At 46.3% G+C, this 10,883-nt stretch overlaps 1 protein-coding gene across 2 annotated transcripts in view; it reads right to left on the minus strand.

The window, feature by feature from the left end:
* Nucleotides 1-10,532, minus strand: part of Tjp2 (tight junction protein 2) — a 128,533-nt gene extending 118,001 nt beyond the window's left edge. For both annotated transcript variants that reach the window (NM_053773.3, NM_001414504.1), the window contains exon 1: nucleotides 10,357-10,532. The gene's annotated coding sequence lies outside the window, so the exon portion shown is untranslated. The remainder of the gene's footprint in view (nucleotides 1-10,356) is intronic.
* Between the last annotated feature and the right edge of the window lie 351 nt (nucleotides 10,533-10,883).

Below are 10,883 nucleotides of genomic sequence, written 5' to 3' on the forward strand. Positions count from 1 at the left end.
AAGCTCCCCCTGTCTTGTCAGCACCATCTGCTCTGAGTAGGGGCTTGTTAGAGACATCAATTCTCAGACTCCCTCAGAGAGAGAAGGTCAGAGGCCCGCGTTTTACCCAGCTCTCCTGTGATGCAGATGTGCACTAATGTTTGAGAATTCCCTGCCCTACCCCTCCCCAGGCCAAGCCGCTGCCATTGTCTCAGGCAGTTCCCAACAGGAAATAACTCCCTTGTACTAAATACAGCTCATTTCTCTATTTCTCTTGAAGCTCCTAGCATTCTCTCCCAATAGGAAACTAAAACTTGACTTCGATCAACCAAGCCCCCCCCATAAAACACACCAGGCAACTAAGAAATTCAATCCTGATTTTTGATTACACAACATGAAGATGATTAATCTTCCACACAGCTTCCTTCCACACTGACAAGAAGCTTGGAAAAATAACAAATAACACTCACTAACTCCTCTTCTGGGGGAACTTGTTACTAGATATTCTTCAATAAACTGTAATTCACAGGATTTTAAAGTGTAACAGTGTATAGGTTATTTACTTCTGCTGCTGGGTTTCTGTTTTGTTTTGCTTGAGATAGCATCTCTCCCTGGAGTCCAGGCTGGCCCTTGAACCTCCATGCTTTAGCCTCACCCTTCCAAGGTCAGGGAGGTAACTATGAACCACCAAACCTGGTTTTGGTGCTGAGGAGAATCTCAAGGCCTTGAGCATGCTAAGCACGGGTACCATTGAGCTCCAGCTTCACCGGATATTTTTTTTTTAACTTTTTTTTTTCCGGAGCTGGGAACCGAACCCAGGGCCTTGGGCTTGCTAGGCAAACGCTTTACCACTGAGCTAAATCCCCAACCCCGGATATTTTCTTAAGTAGAATTGACAGATGCTAATCAGTAAGAACTTTCAAATGGTCACCACTTATAATGCCATTAACATTTGGATGGCTGTTACACTGGAGAGTTTTATGTTAACTCAACACATATTAAAGTCATTTGAGAGGAGGGACTCTCGATTGAAAAAATGCCTCCATAAGACTGGATGGTAGGCAAGTCTGTAGAACATCTTCTTAATGAGTGATTGAAAGGCGGAGGGCCGGTGTGAGTGGTGCCACCCCTGGCTGGTGGTCCTGGGTTCTATAAGAAAGCAGACTGAGCAAGCCGTGAGGAGCAAGTCAGTAAGCAGCATCCCTCCATGGCCTCTGCATCAGCTCCTGCTTCCAGGTTCCTGCCCTGTTTGAATGGTTGCCCTGCTTGATTTCTCTCTTGACTTCCCTCGATGGTAAGCTGTGACGTGGGCATGTGGGCTGAATAAACCCTTTTCCCCCAGCTTGCTTTCGGACGTCATGTTTCCTCACCGCAACAGCCATCCTAACTAGGACAGAAGCGCGCTGTGTTTGGAGACATCAAGTCAGCCCTCAGAGTCGGTCCTCGCTTGCCTATGCCAATGCACACCGCAAAGATGCTCTGTGCACTGATTAAATTTTCAGTCAGATCTTTTGGAAGATCAGGCACTACATCAAGTTTGAGCAAATCAGAAGTTAGGCAAAACAAAAACAGATTCCAGAAGAACAAAGAGCTCGACTTACACTTCAACAGGGAATCTACTTCAAAGTCGATTTTCTTCTGCATCTAATTTTTGAGGGGAAAACATGCCAAGAAAAACCAGTCCTAGAAACACGAGTGGCGGGGATGTAATTTACTCGAGTACCTTGCCTAGATAGAACACACAGAAATCTTGGATCTCAACCCCCAGCACCACACGGACCAGACATGTATCCCATAAAACATGCACTGGGCAGGTAGAGGCAGAGGTCAGAAGGTCAAAGTCTTTCTCAGCTGTATGACTCAGAGGCCAGTCTTAGCTACAGGAGTTTCTGTCTTAAAACAATTTAATAAGTTGGGCACTCGGCGGGAGAGAGGACAGATCTCTTTGAGTTCAAGGTTAGACTGGTTTTCATAGCAAGGTTCCAGCACAGCCAGGGCTACATAATAGAGTTACCCTAACCCGGAAAGCAAACACAAACAAACAAATATTTAAAAAGATACTAAGCAGGGCTGGAGAGATGGCTCAGCGGTTAAGAGCACTGACTGCTCTTCCAAAGGTCCTGAGTTCAAATCCCAGCAACCACATGGTGGCTCACAACCATCTGTAATGAGATCTGATGCCCTCTTCTGGTATGTCTGAAGACAGCTACAGTGTACTTACATATAATAAATAAATATTTTTTAAAAAAGATACCAAGCATCATCAGCTACCAGAAAAATACAAATCACCACCACTCCATGCTAAATTAGATAGCTCAGATTAAAAACATAGAAAATGGGCTGGGGATTTAGCTCAGTGGTAGAGCGCTTACCTAGGAAGCGCAAGGCCCAGGGTTCGGTCCCCAGCTCCGAAAAAAAAGAACCAAAAAAAAAAAAAACATAGAAAATTGTGGCAGGGGACATGGCTCAGTCAACAATCTCACTGCACAGAAATGAGGGCCTGAGTTTGGATTCCTCATATACAACCCAGGCACTGTGATGTCTATCTGTAACCTCAGGCCTGAGTGATGCACAGACAGGCAGATTGCTGGCCATCAAATCTAATTACAGATATAGGAAAATACTCTATTTCTAAATACATACATACATACATACATACATACATACATACATACATACTCACACGTGCACGCACATGAAAATCCTAGCAATTCAAGCAGATGAGTATGTGAAGAGCAGAGCCAGCTTACATGGCTGATACCTGCAGAACGATGCAGCCGTCGTGGAAACCAGTCCAGCAGATCCCACTTCCAATAGATTTACCACAGATGCTCTACTTCTAGGAATAGACCCAAGATGAACAGAATGTATGTTCACACAAAAACTTCTGCATGAATGTTCACAGTACCGTTATTCAACTAGCCAAACAAAATGTAGATGAATGGATATCAGAACAATGATCATTAATCATCAACAAAAGGAAATTAAGTTGGGCCAGGTATGTAACCCATTAGTAGAACACTCATTAACATGGGGAAAACCCTCACCTCCTTCTCCAGGTCTACCAAAAGGTAGGGACAGGGTAAATCTTGAAAACTGAGGGCGAAGTTAAAGAAGCCACCATGAAGGACTACGTGTTGTATAATCTCATATACAGGAATGAATGGTAGCTCCTGACTGTAATCCCAGCACTTGGGAGGCTGAGGCAGGGAGATTACTGAAAGTTCAAGGCAGACTGGTCTACATACAACAGACAAACAGGGCCACACAGAGATGGCATATTCCTTTAATCCCAGCACTCTGGGAGGGAGAGGGAGGTGGATCTCTGCGAGTTCAGGCCAACCTGGTCTACAGAGCAAGTTCCAGGACAGCCAGGCCTACACAGAGAAGCCCTGTCTTTAAAAAAAAAAAATCTACAAAACAAATTTAAAGATGAGAAAATGCCTGAAATAGATCACTCTATGAACAGATAGATTGTCTTAGCTAGTTTTGTGTCAGCTTATCATAAGCTAGAGCCACTGGAAAGGAGGAGCATCAGCTGAGAAAATGCCTCCATAAGATCAGGCTTGGGGGGCTGGGGATTTAGCTCAGTGGTAGAGCGCTTACCTAGGAAGCGCAAGGCCCTGGGTTCGGTCCCCAGCTCCAAAGAAAAGAACCCCCCCCCAAAAAAAAAGATCAGGCTTGGGCTAGAGAGATGGTGAGAGCACACTGGCTGCTCTTCCAGAGGTCCTGAGTTCAAATCCCAGCAACCACATGGTGGCTCACAACCATCTGTGGTGGGAATCCGATGCCCTCTTCTGGTGCGTCTCAGGACAGCAAGAGTGTACCCATATGCATGAAATAAATAATAAATCTTAAAAAAAAAAAAAACCAGGCTATAGGCAGCCTGTGGGCATTTCTTAAATGACTGATGGGGTAAGGCCCAGCCCATTGTGGGTGGAGCCTCCCTGGGCTGGCGGTCCTGGGTTCTATAAGAAATCCAGTACGCAGCACCCACTCCATAACCTCTCCTTCAGCTCCTGCCTCCAGGTTCCTGCCTTGTTTGAGTTCCTGTCCTTCCTTCCCTCAGTGATGAACAGCGATGTGGAAGTGTAAGCCAAATAAATGCTTCCCTACCCAGCTTGCTTTTGCTCATGGTGTTTCATCTCAGCCACAGAAACCCTAACTAAGACAGAGACCAACGATCACCCTTGGACCATTCAGGGAGGGACACTGAGTCATGCCAGGCAACAAGTAGCAGGTCTTAGAGAGAAAGTGTTCTTCTCTCTAAGACAAAATATCCTAAACTTGGGCTGGAGCGATGGCTCAGAGGTTAGGAGCACTGGCTGATCTTCCAAAAGTCCTGAGTTCCATTCCCAGCAAGCACTTGGTGACTCAGAACCGTCTATAACGAGCTCAGGTGCCTTCTTCTGGTGTGCAGGCATACACGGAAGCAGAGCTTTGTGTACATAACAAAATTTTAAAGTTCTAACATTGATCATCATTGTGACAGTTATACAACGAGTATACACTGAATTAAGCATTGTAATAGATGAACTGGATGATGGTAAGTTAACAATCTCAATAAAGTTGCTTTTCTGTGTTTCTTTCCTTTCGGCAGGGTCTCACTATGTATACTAAGTGTTGTGTAGACCAAGTTAGCCTCAGAGATCTGCCTGCATTTTGCTGGGATTAAAGGCATACGCCACCATACCCAGCTTCACGTTTTTTGTGTGTGTATGAAAAAAAATTGCTTCTTAATTGGCTTAAATCTACAGAGAGAATTACAAACAGACTCCTGTTAACTGAAAAGTGTTAGATAAATTGCGGAGCGCTAGGCAGCTGGCTGGCTTTTCCCATCTCCTTTGCATTATAAACTCCTCCCAACGGGGAGAAGAGGCAGCTTTTGTTACCATTTTACAGTTTACACACACTTTTACACATAAGGGTGTTTCCTCACTACAATCCTGGAAGGAGATAATTATTCCTCTAATTTTATACACACGCTTGCAGCAACTCTGAGTTTTTGATATATGCTCCTGTTGACTGCGTTGGGAAGTAAAGCTCTGCTACGTAGACCAGACAAGCACAGACCTCTCCATTCTCCTTTCCAGCTGGTGAGTAATGGGAGTACACTCTCACAGGTGGATGTGTGCGTCCACATCAAGCTATGTGCTGCTAGACCGCATTCTGGAGTACCAGATTAAGGTTGGCAAGCAAGAATAACGTTATCCATTCATGTCAGTAGTAAAAGTGTTCCAGAGTTGGCTCGTCGGGCGCTAGTCCAGCTACGCTAACACCATAGTCAGGGCAAGCATAAGCCAAGCCATCAGAGGTCTCCAGCACCAACAAAAGAACCTTCTGCCCCTTTGGCATTTACTTCTGTTTTGGTTCGGTTTTTTTTTCCATTTACTTTAGTGCATTCACAGTGCAGAACCTGATATTCCAGAAGATTCAAAGGAAGAATGAATGGGTATCGAGCTTCCTGGCAGTGAGTGGGGACAGGCAACCAAGCGCTTCTGATTTGATACAGATGGATGACGAGAGGAGCCACGGTTTCAAGCAAAAAGATCAGGGTGACCTCAATTTCTGTTCTGTTAAATGAGAGGAGGGAGGAGGGAGGGAGAGGGAAGGTTGGAGGGAAGGAGACTGGAGAGGGTGCTGGACGGAGAGCTGGAGGGGGTGTGCAGGGAGGAGCTGGAGAGACCTCTGAAGTTACTGTGCAGATCGGATCAAAATATATTCAGAAATCTCTGGTTTACAATGATCATATACCAGGTGTTTATTAACACTAAATCGAGTTAAATAGGCCTAATCTTTCCTGTGGAGAAAGCAGTATTCCAGGACCCCATGAAGACTAGTATCGAGAGGTATTCATGAAGAAAAAGAAAGAGGGACCTGGCATGGTGGTGGGGTGGATGCCTTTAACCCCAGCCCTGGGGAAGCAGAGGCAGGAGGATATCTATCTATGAATTGAACATGAGCCTGGTCTATATGAGTCCCAGGGCAGCCAGGGTTATAAAGAGAGACCCTGCCTCGAAAACAGAAGGAAAGAAAAAAGAAGAAGAAAGGAGCTGATTAGAATTGTCAAACTGAGACTGATGATTTTTTTAAAAAATCATTGTTAGGAGCTGGAGAGATAGCTCAGGGGTTAAGACTGCTCTTCCAGAGGTCCTGAGTTCAATTCCCAGCAACCACATGGTGGCTCAGAACCATCTGTAATGGAATCTGATGCCCTCTTCTGCTGTGTCAGTGTACTCATATATATAAAACAAATAAATCTTTTTAAAAAAAACTTTATTACTGCTGTATTCTGTGCTTTCTGTATGGGTGTTCTTTTCAAATGTATGTCTGTGCATCACGTGCCCTTTTCTGACCTCTGAGGGCACTAAATTGGTGTGGTGCACAGACATATATGTGGGCAAAAAACCCATATGTAAAAATAAGTGAAATGATAAAGTTTAAAGCAGTATCTTAGTTTGAATGTCCACTCAAGTGTGTGTGCAGTACACTCATCACAGCTGAGTCCTAAGCCTGTTTCTGTAACAGAATCACTACAGGTGCCTGGACCTACGTATTCCTATTTAAAACACTGATTCAGGCAGCCAAAGTGTTGGCAGGTTTTCATTTTTAATAAAATAATTCTTCCGTGGTTTCCTAAAGATTTCCCCCATCTCCGTGGACTGCAAACAAAACAGCATCTGTCACCAGACAAAACATGGAACGACAGTGTATTTTAAAAGAAAAGTGTATTTTCTAAGAAAAGAGGGAAACTCCTCTCCACTTAGCCGTGCTAGGAGTAAAAAGAATTAGCCTTTTGGAAGTCGGTGAACTCAGGAATCTCCTGAAGCGGGGGTGGGGTGGGAGGAAACAGACGGACTTTCTTGCTAGATCTTGGCTGAGTTATTGTCAACAATTTCAAAGGGACTTTTCAATCAGAGGAAGCTGTAAACTCCTTCCTCCAAGTGCTTACCTCCTTCTGATGAAGGTCCCAACACCATCAGTCATAAGTCTTAAGAAACAGAAGAAAGATCCGGTGTGAAGGACCTGCCACTAGGCAGATACTTAGTAAAGCATCCAGCACCGTGGCCCCTGTCTGCTGTGTCCTGAGTCACAATCTTTTTTTTTTTTTTTTGGTTCTTTTTTTCGGAGCTGGGGACCGAACCCAGGGCCTTGCGCTTCCTAGGCAAGCGCTCTACCACTGAGCTAAATCCCCAACCCCCCTGAGTCACAATCTTAATCTATCACCGAGACTACTGAAACTTGTTCACGGTCATGTCCTCACTGAAGACGTGCCTTCAAGCCACAAACTAGACGGACCTTTTTTTTTCTTTTCTTTTTTTCGGAGCTGGGGACCGAACCCAGGGCCTTGCACTTGCTAGGCAAGCGCTCTACCACTGAGCTAAATCCCCAACCCCCTAGAGGGACCTTTCAACAAATGAAAACAACTTGTCACTGCACCAGTTTCCTAAGCTATAGAACATCCCTATGACCAAGGGTGGTGCTACTGGACCCTCACACTGCACATTTAGATAAGAGAAAGGGATTGGAACTCAGAGGTTAAATGCACAACTCTACAGGGTTCCGTTCCCAGCAGCACCCAGTGTCAGCTCACAGCTGAAACTACATCTCCAGGGGATCTGACACCCTCTTCTGGTCTCATTGGGCACACCCCCACACACCGACACATCAAACATAAAATACATCTTTTGAAAAATATATTTTATATTTTAAAAACAAAATAGGTTGACATATATTTTTTTGCAGTCTCCACCCACCCAGGTTGAAAGATTTTGAAATTACATTTCAAATCTCTCTCTCTTTTTTTTTTTTTTTAGCCCCCTCAAGCCTTGTTGGGCTTCAATATTTGCGGAGAGAACCTTTTTCTTAAAGTTCATTCAGACTGCTTTCCAAGCTTAGAGTCAGTGTTAAATGAAGGACGGGGGCATGTTAGAGAGATGTCCCAGGGCTTAAGAGAGCACTGGCTGTTCTTCCAGAGGACCCAGGTTTGATTCCCAAAAGCCCAATGTTTGTAACTCCAATTCTAATGAATACGATGCCTTCTTCTGGCCTCCAAGAGCACTAGACAGACCATGGCGCACAGACTTCTTCTAGTCAGGCAAAACACCCATATACAAAACTGCATATATATATATATATTTTTTTTTTTTAAAGAAAGTAGGGGAGGGACTGGGGAGAAGGCTAAGTGGGCAAAGCACTTGCCACTCAAACTTCACTTGTGGGTGACAGTAACTGGGGCAGATGTAGAGGCCAGACTGTAATTTCAGCTGGGAAGCTAAGACAGGACTCCTCAATGCAAGTTGGCTTGCTGGACTAGCAAATCATGAAGTTCTGGGGTCAAGTGAAAGGCACTGCCTCAATATATAAAGTGGAAAGTAACTAAGGAAGCCACCTGATGTCGAGTTCTGGCTTCCACATGCAGGTGCATACAGCACACACACACACACACACACACACACACACACACACACACACACAGGTGGGGGTGGGGAGTAGGTGGGGGGGTAAGAGTGAACACTCATGCAGTAAAGGGGCTTGCAGTCAAGGCTCCCTCCCATCCCCAGGACTCACAAGGTAGAAGGAGAAAATCGACTCCACAAAGTTGTCCTCTGACCTCCATGGGAGCATCCTGGCATGTGCGCCTGCACACACACCCTCACACACACTCTCGAACAGCCAATAAGGAAACAAAAAGGTTTTGTTGTTTGGTTTGGTTTTTTGAGACAGGGTCTCACTGTGTAGCCATGGCTAGCCTAGAGTTTGCTAGTAACCCTGCTGGCCTTGCACTCACGGAATTCATCCTGCTGTCTTCTGAGCGCCAAGCTCTGCTATAGAAAAGCATTTTTTTTTAAAGCGCAGATTCATTTCTTAGTACCAAGGGGCTTCGGAATTAGAGACTGCCCGAATCTCTACTTAGTTCATTGGTGCAGGCTGACCCCCTGCCTGGGTGACTCCATACTACTGCAGCCTAAACAAAAGAAAATCCTCCGGGCTCTTTTCATCTTCGTTAATAGAAAGCACACGTCAGAATCCTGCAGCTATCCTACCTTGGCCACTCACGGATGCTGGAACCTTTGCTTCCATTCTGCCTACATGACTCTACTTTTATGACATTCCTAGTCAGGATTCTCAGCGTCCTGAAGAAAACAGTGTATTTGATGCTGTTTAACTGTACATTTGGGAAGGTTAAAATGCTCAATTTCACATTCGGCATGATTTAAAAAAAAACATTTTAAAGTCTGGAAACAACAACAAAAACTGCAAGCTTATATGCTAGCTAAATATTTTTAAATCTCAATAAGAGATAATCGCTCTGGGGCAGAGTGGGTAGGTCCAATGGGGTTTACTAACTGTCCTTACTTTTAAAATAGCATTCAAATTTAAGGCTGGGTGGGAGTGAGATGTGAATCATTTCTTTGCTGGACATGGCCACTTTTCTTGGGCCAAAGGTCAAAGTGCAAATAGATCCAGGGGTAACAGGTCTAGGGTGCGGCCTGAAACCTGGGTTTTCAAGAGGCCCCCAGGAAATGTCCCAGAATCCCTCTCTCCTTACCAGGAAATTGATCTTACAAATGAATTAGGCAAGTCAGAAAACTTTTAGTGGCCAGAGGAGCCTTGAACAGAACAGGCACACCTGCGGGCCTGGGACGACACGGTGGAAACTAAGAGACAGTAGCTCGGAAACTCTCGCACACTGCAGCAGTCTGGAAAACACCCCTTTTCAAGCTCGGAGAATGCTTGGCATTCGGTGGCCTTTTTCCAACATAAAGATCTCCAACTCGGCTTTGACTAAGAGTCCCATAGAAAAGCCGCGGAGAGCGGCCCTAGAGAGCTGACAACGCCCTGTGTTTTGATAACTTGGCTCCTCCTTTATAAATGGATCGAACGACCCCAAATACACACAAACACACACAAACCCATATTAAATGTTTCACAAAGCGGTGGGGCAGTTTTCCAGTCTGAGGTGGCGGCGGCGGGGGAGGGGTCATGGTCACCCGGATCGCCCCCACCTGCACTCAGTCCATCCAGGCCACCCATCCCTTCGATACCATCGCTGCCAACAGAAACCCAAAGGCCCTCTGAATCCAGTAGAAGAGACGCCCGGCGAGAGTGAAACAATGTCCCCGCCTGGAAGGACAAGGAGGATCCAGGCACCTGTAGCAGCGGCGTAAACTCAAGTCCCGGGTGACCCTAAGGCAACCTGGGTGATGCGAGGCTGCCCAGGGGTGGGAGGTGGAAGTACAGAGAAAGCAGTGCTCTATAAATCACATCCCAAACCCCACGGGGACCCCCGCGGTCCACGCACGCTGCCCTACGGCGGGTCAAGGCTTCAGAGCAATCTTGTACCCCGGGAAGGACAGAGAGGCAGGTACTCGCCTGGAGAAGGGGGGCGGCGGCAGCCAGCAGTGTCAGCGCGCAGGAGGCGACGGTCCCCGGCGTCCGGCGGCACAGCGCGAGCAGCGCCTGTCCGGAGGCGGAGTGCCGCGGGCTGCCCCAGCAGGCGGGAGCCAGTGACCTCCGCCACCGGCCGTTCCTGGGTATTGTTGTGACTCAACCTATTTCCTGTTTGGAGGGTTAGAAGAAAAGGGGGGGGAAAGTGCCTATCTAGAGTGTGTGTGTGGTTGGAGGGAGGGTAGATGGGCGGTGGCCGTCCGTCACCTGCTTCCTCCAGAACCAAAAAAAAAAAAAAAAAAAAAAAAGGACGCGACTTTGGCTCGTGCCACTTTGGGGCGTCCGGTTGGGTGGAGGGGGAGGCCTCACTGGTGCCACCCAGGGGTGGGGTAGGGACTGAGCGACGCTTCCGCCTCTTATCAGCAAAAACCCCTAAGCTTCTGGCTCAAGAGTATAAACATTCACAGGGTTTATTTATTCGTGTCCAGATCTGCTTTCAGTCTTTTCTCGGG

This window comes from Rattus norvegicus, chromosome 1 (assembly GCF_036323735.1).
Source record: "Rattus norvegicus strain BN/NHsdMcwi chromosome 1, GRCr8, whole genome shotgun sequence".
Taxonomy (NCBI): Eukaryota; Metazoa; Chordata; class Mammalia; order Rodentia; family Muridae; genus Rattus; species Rattus norvegicus.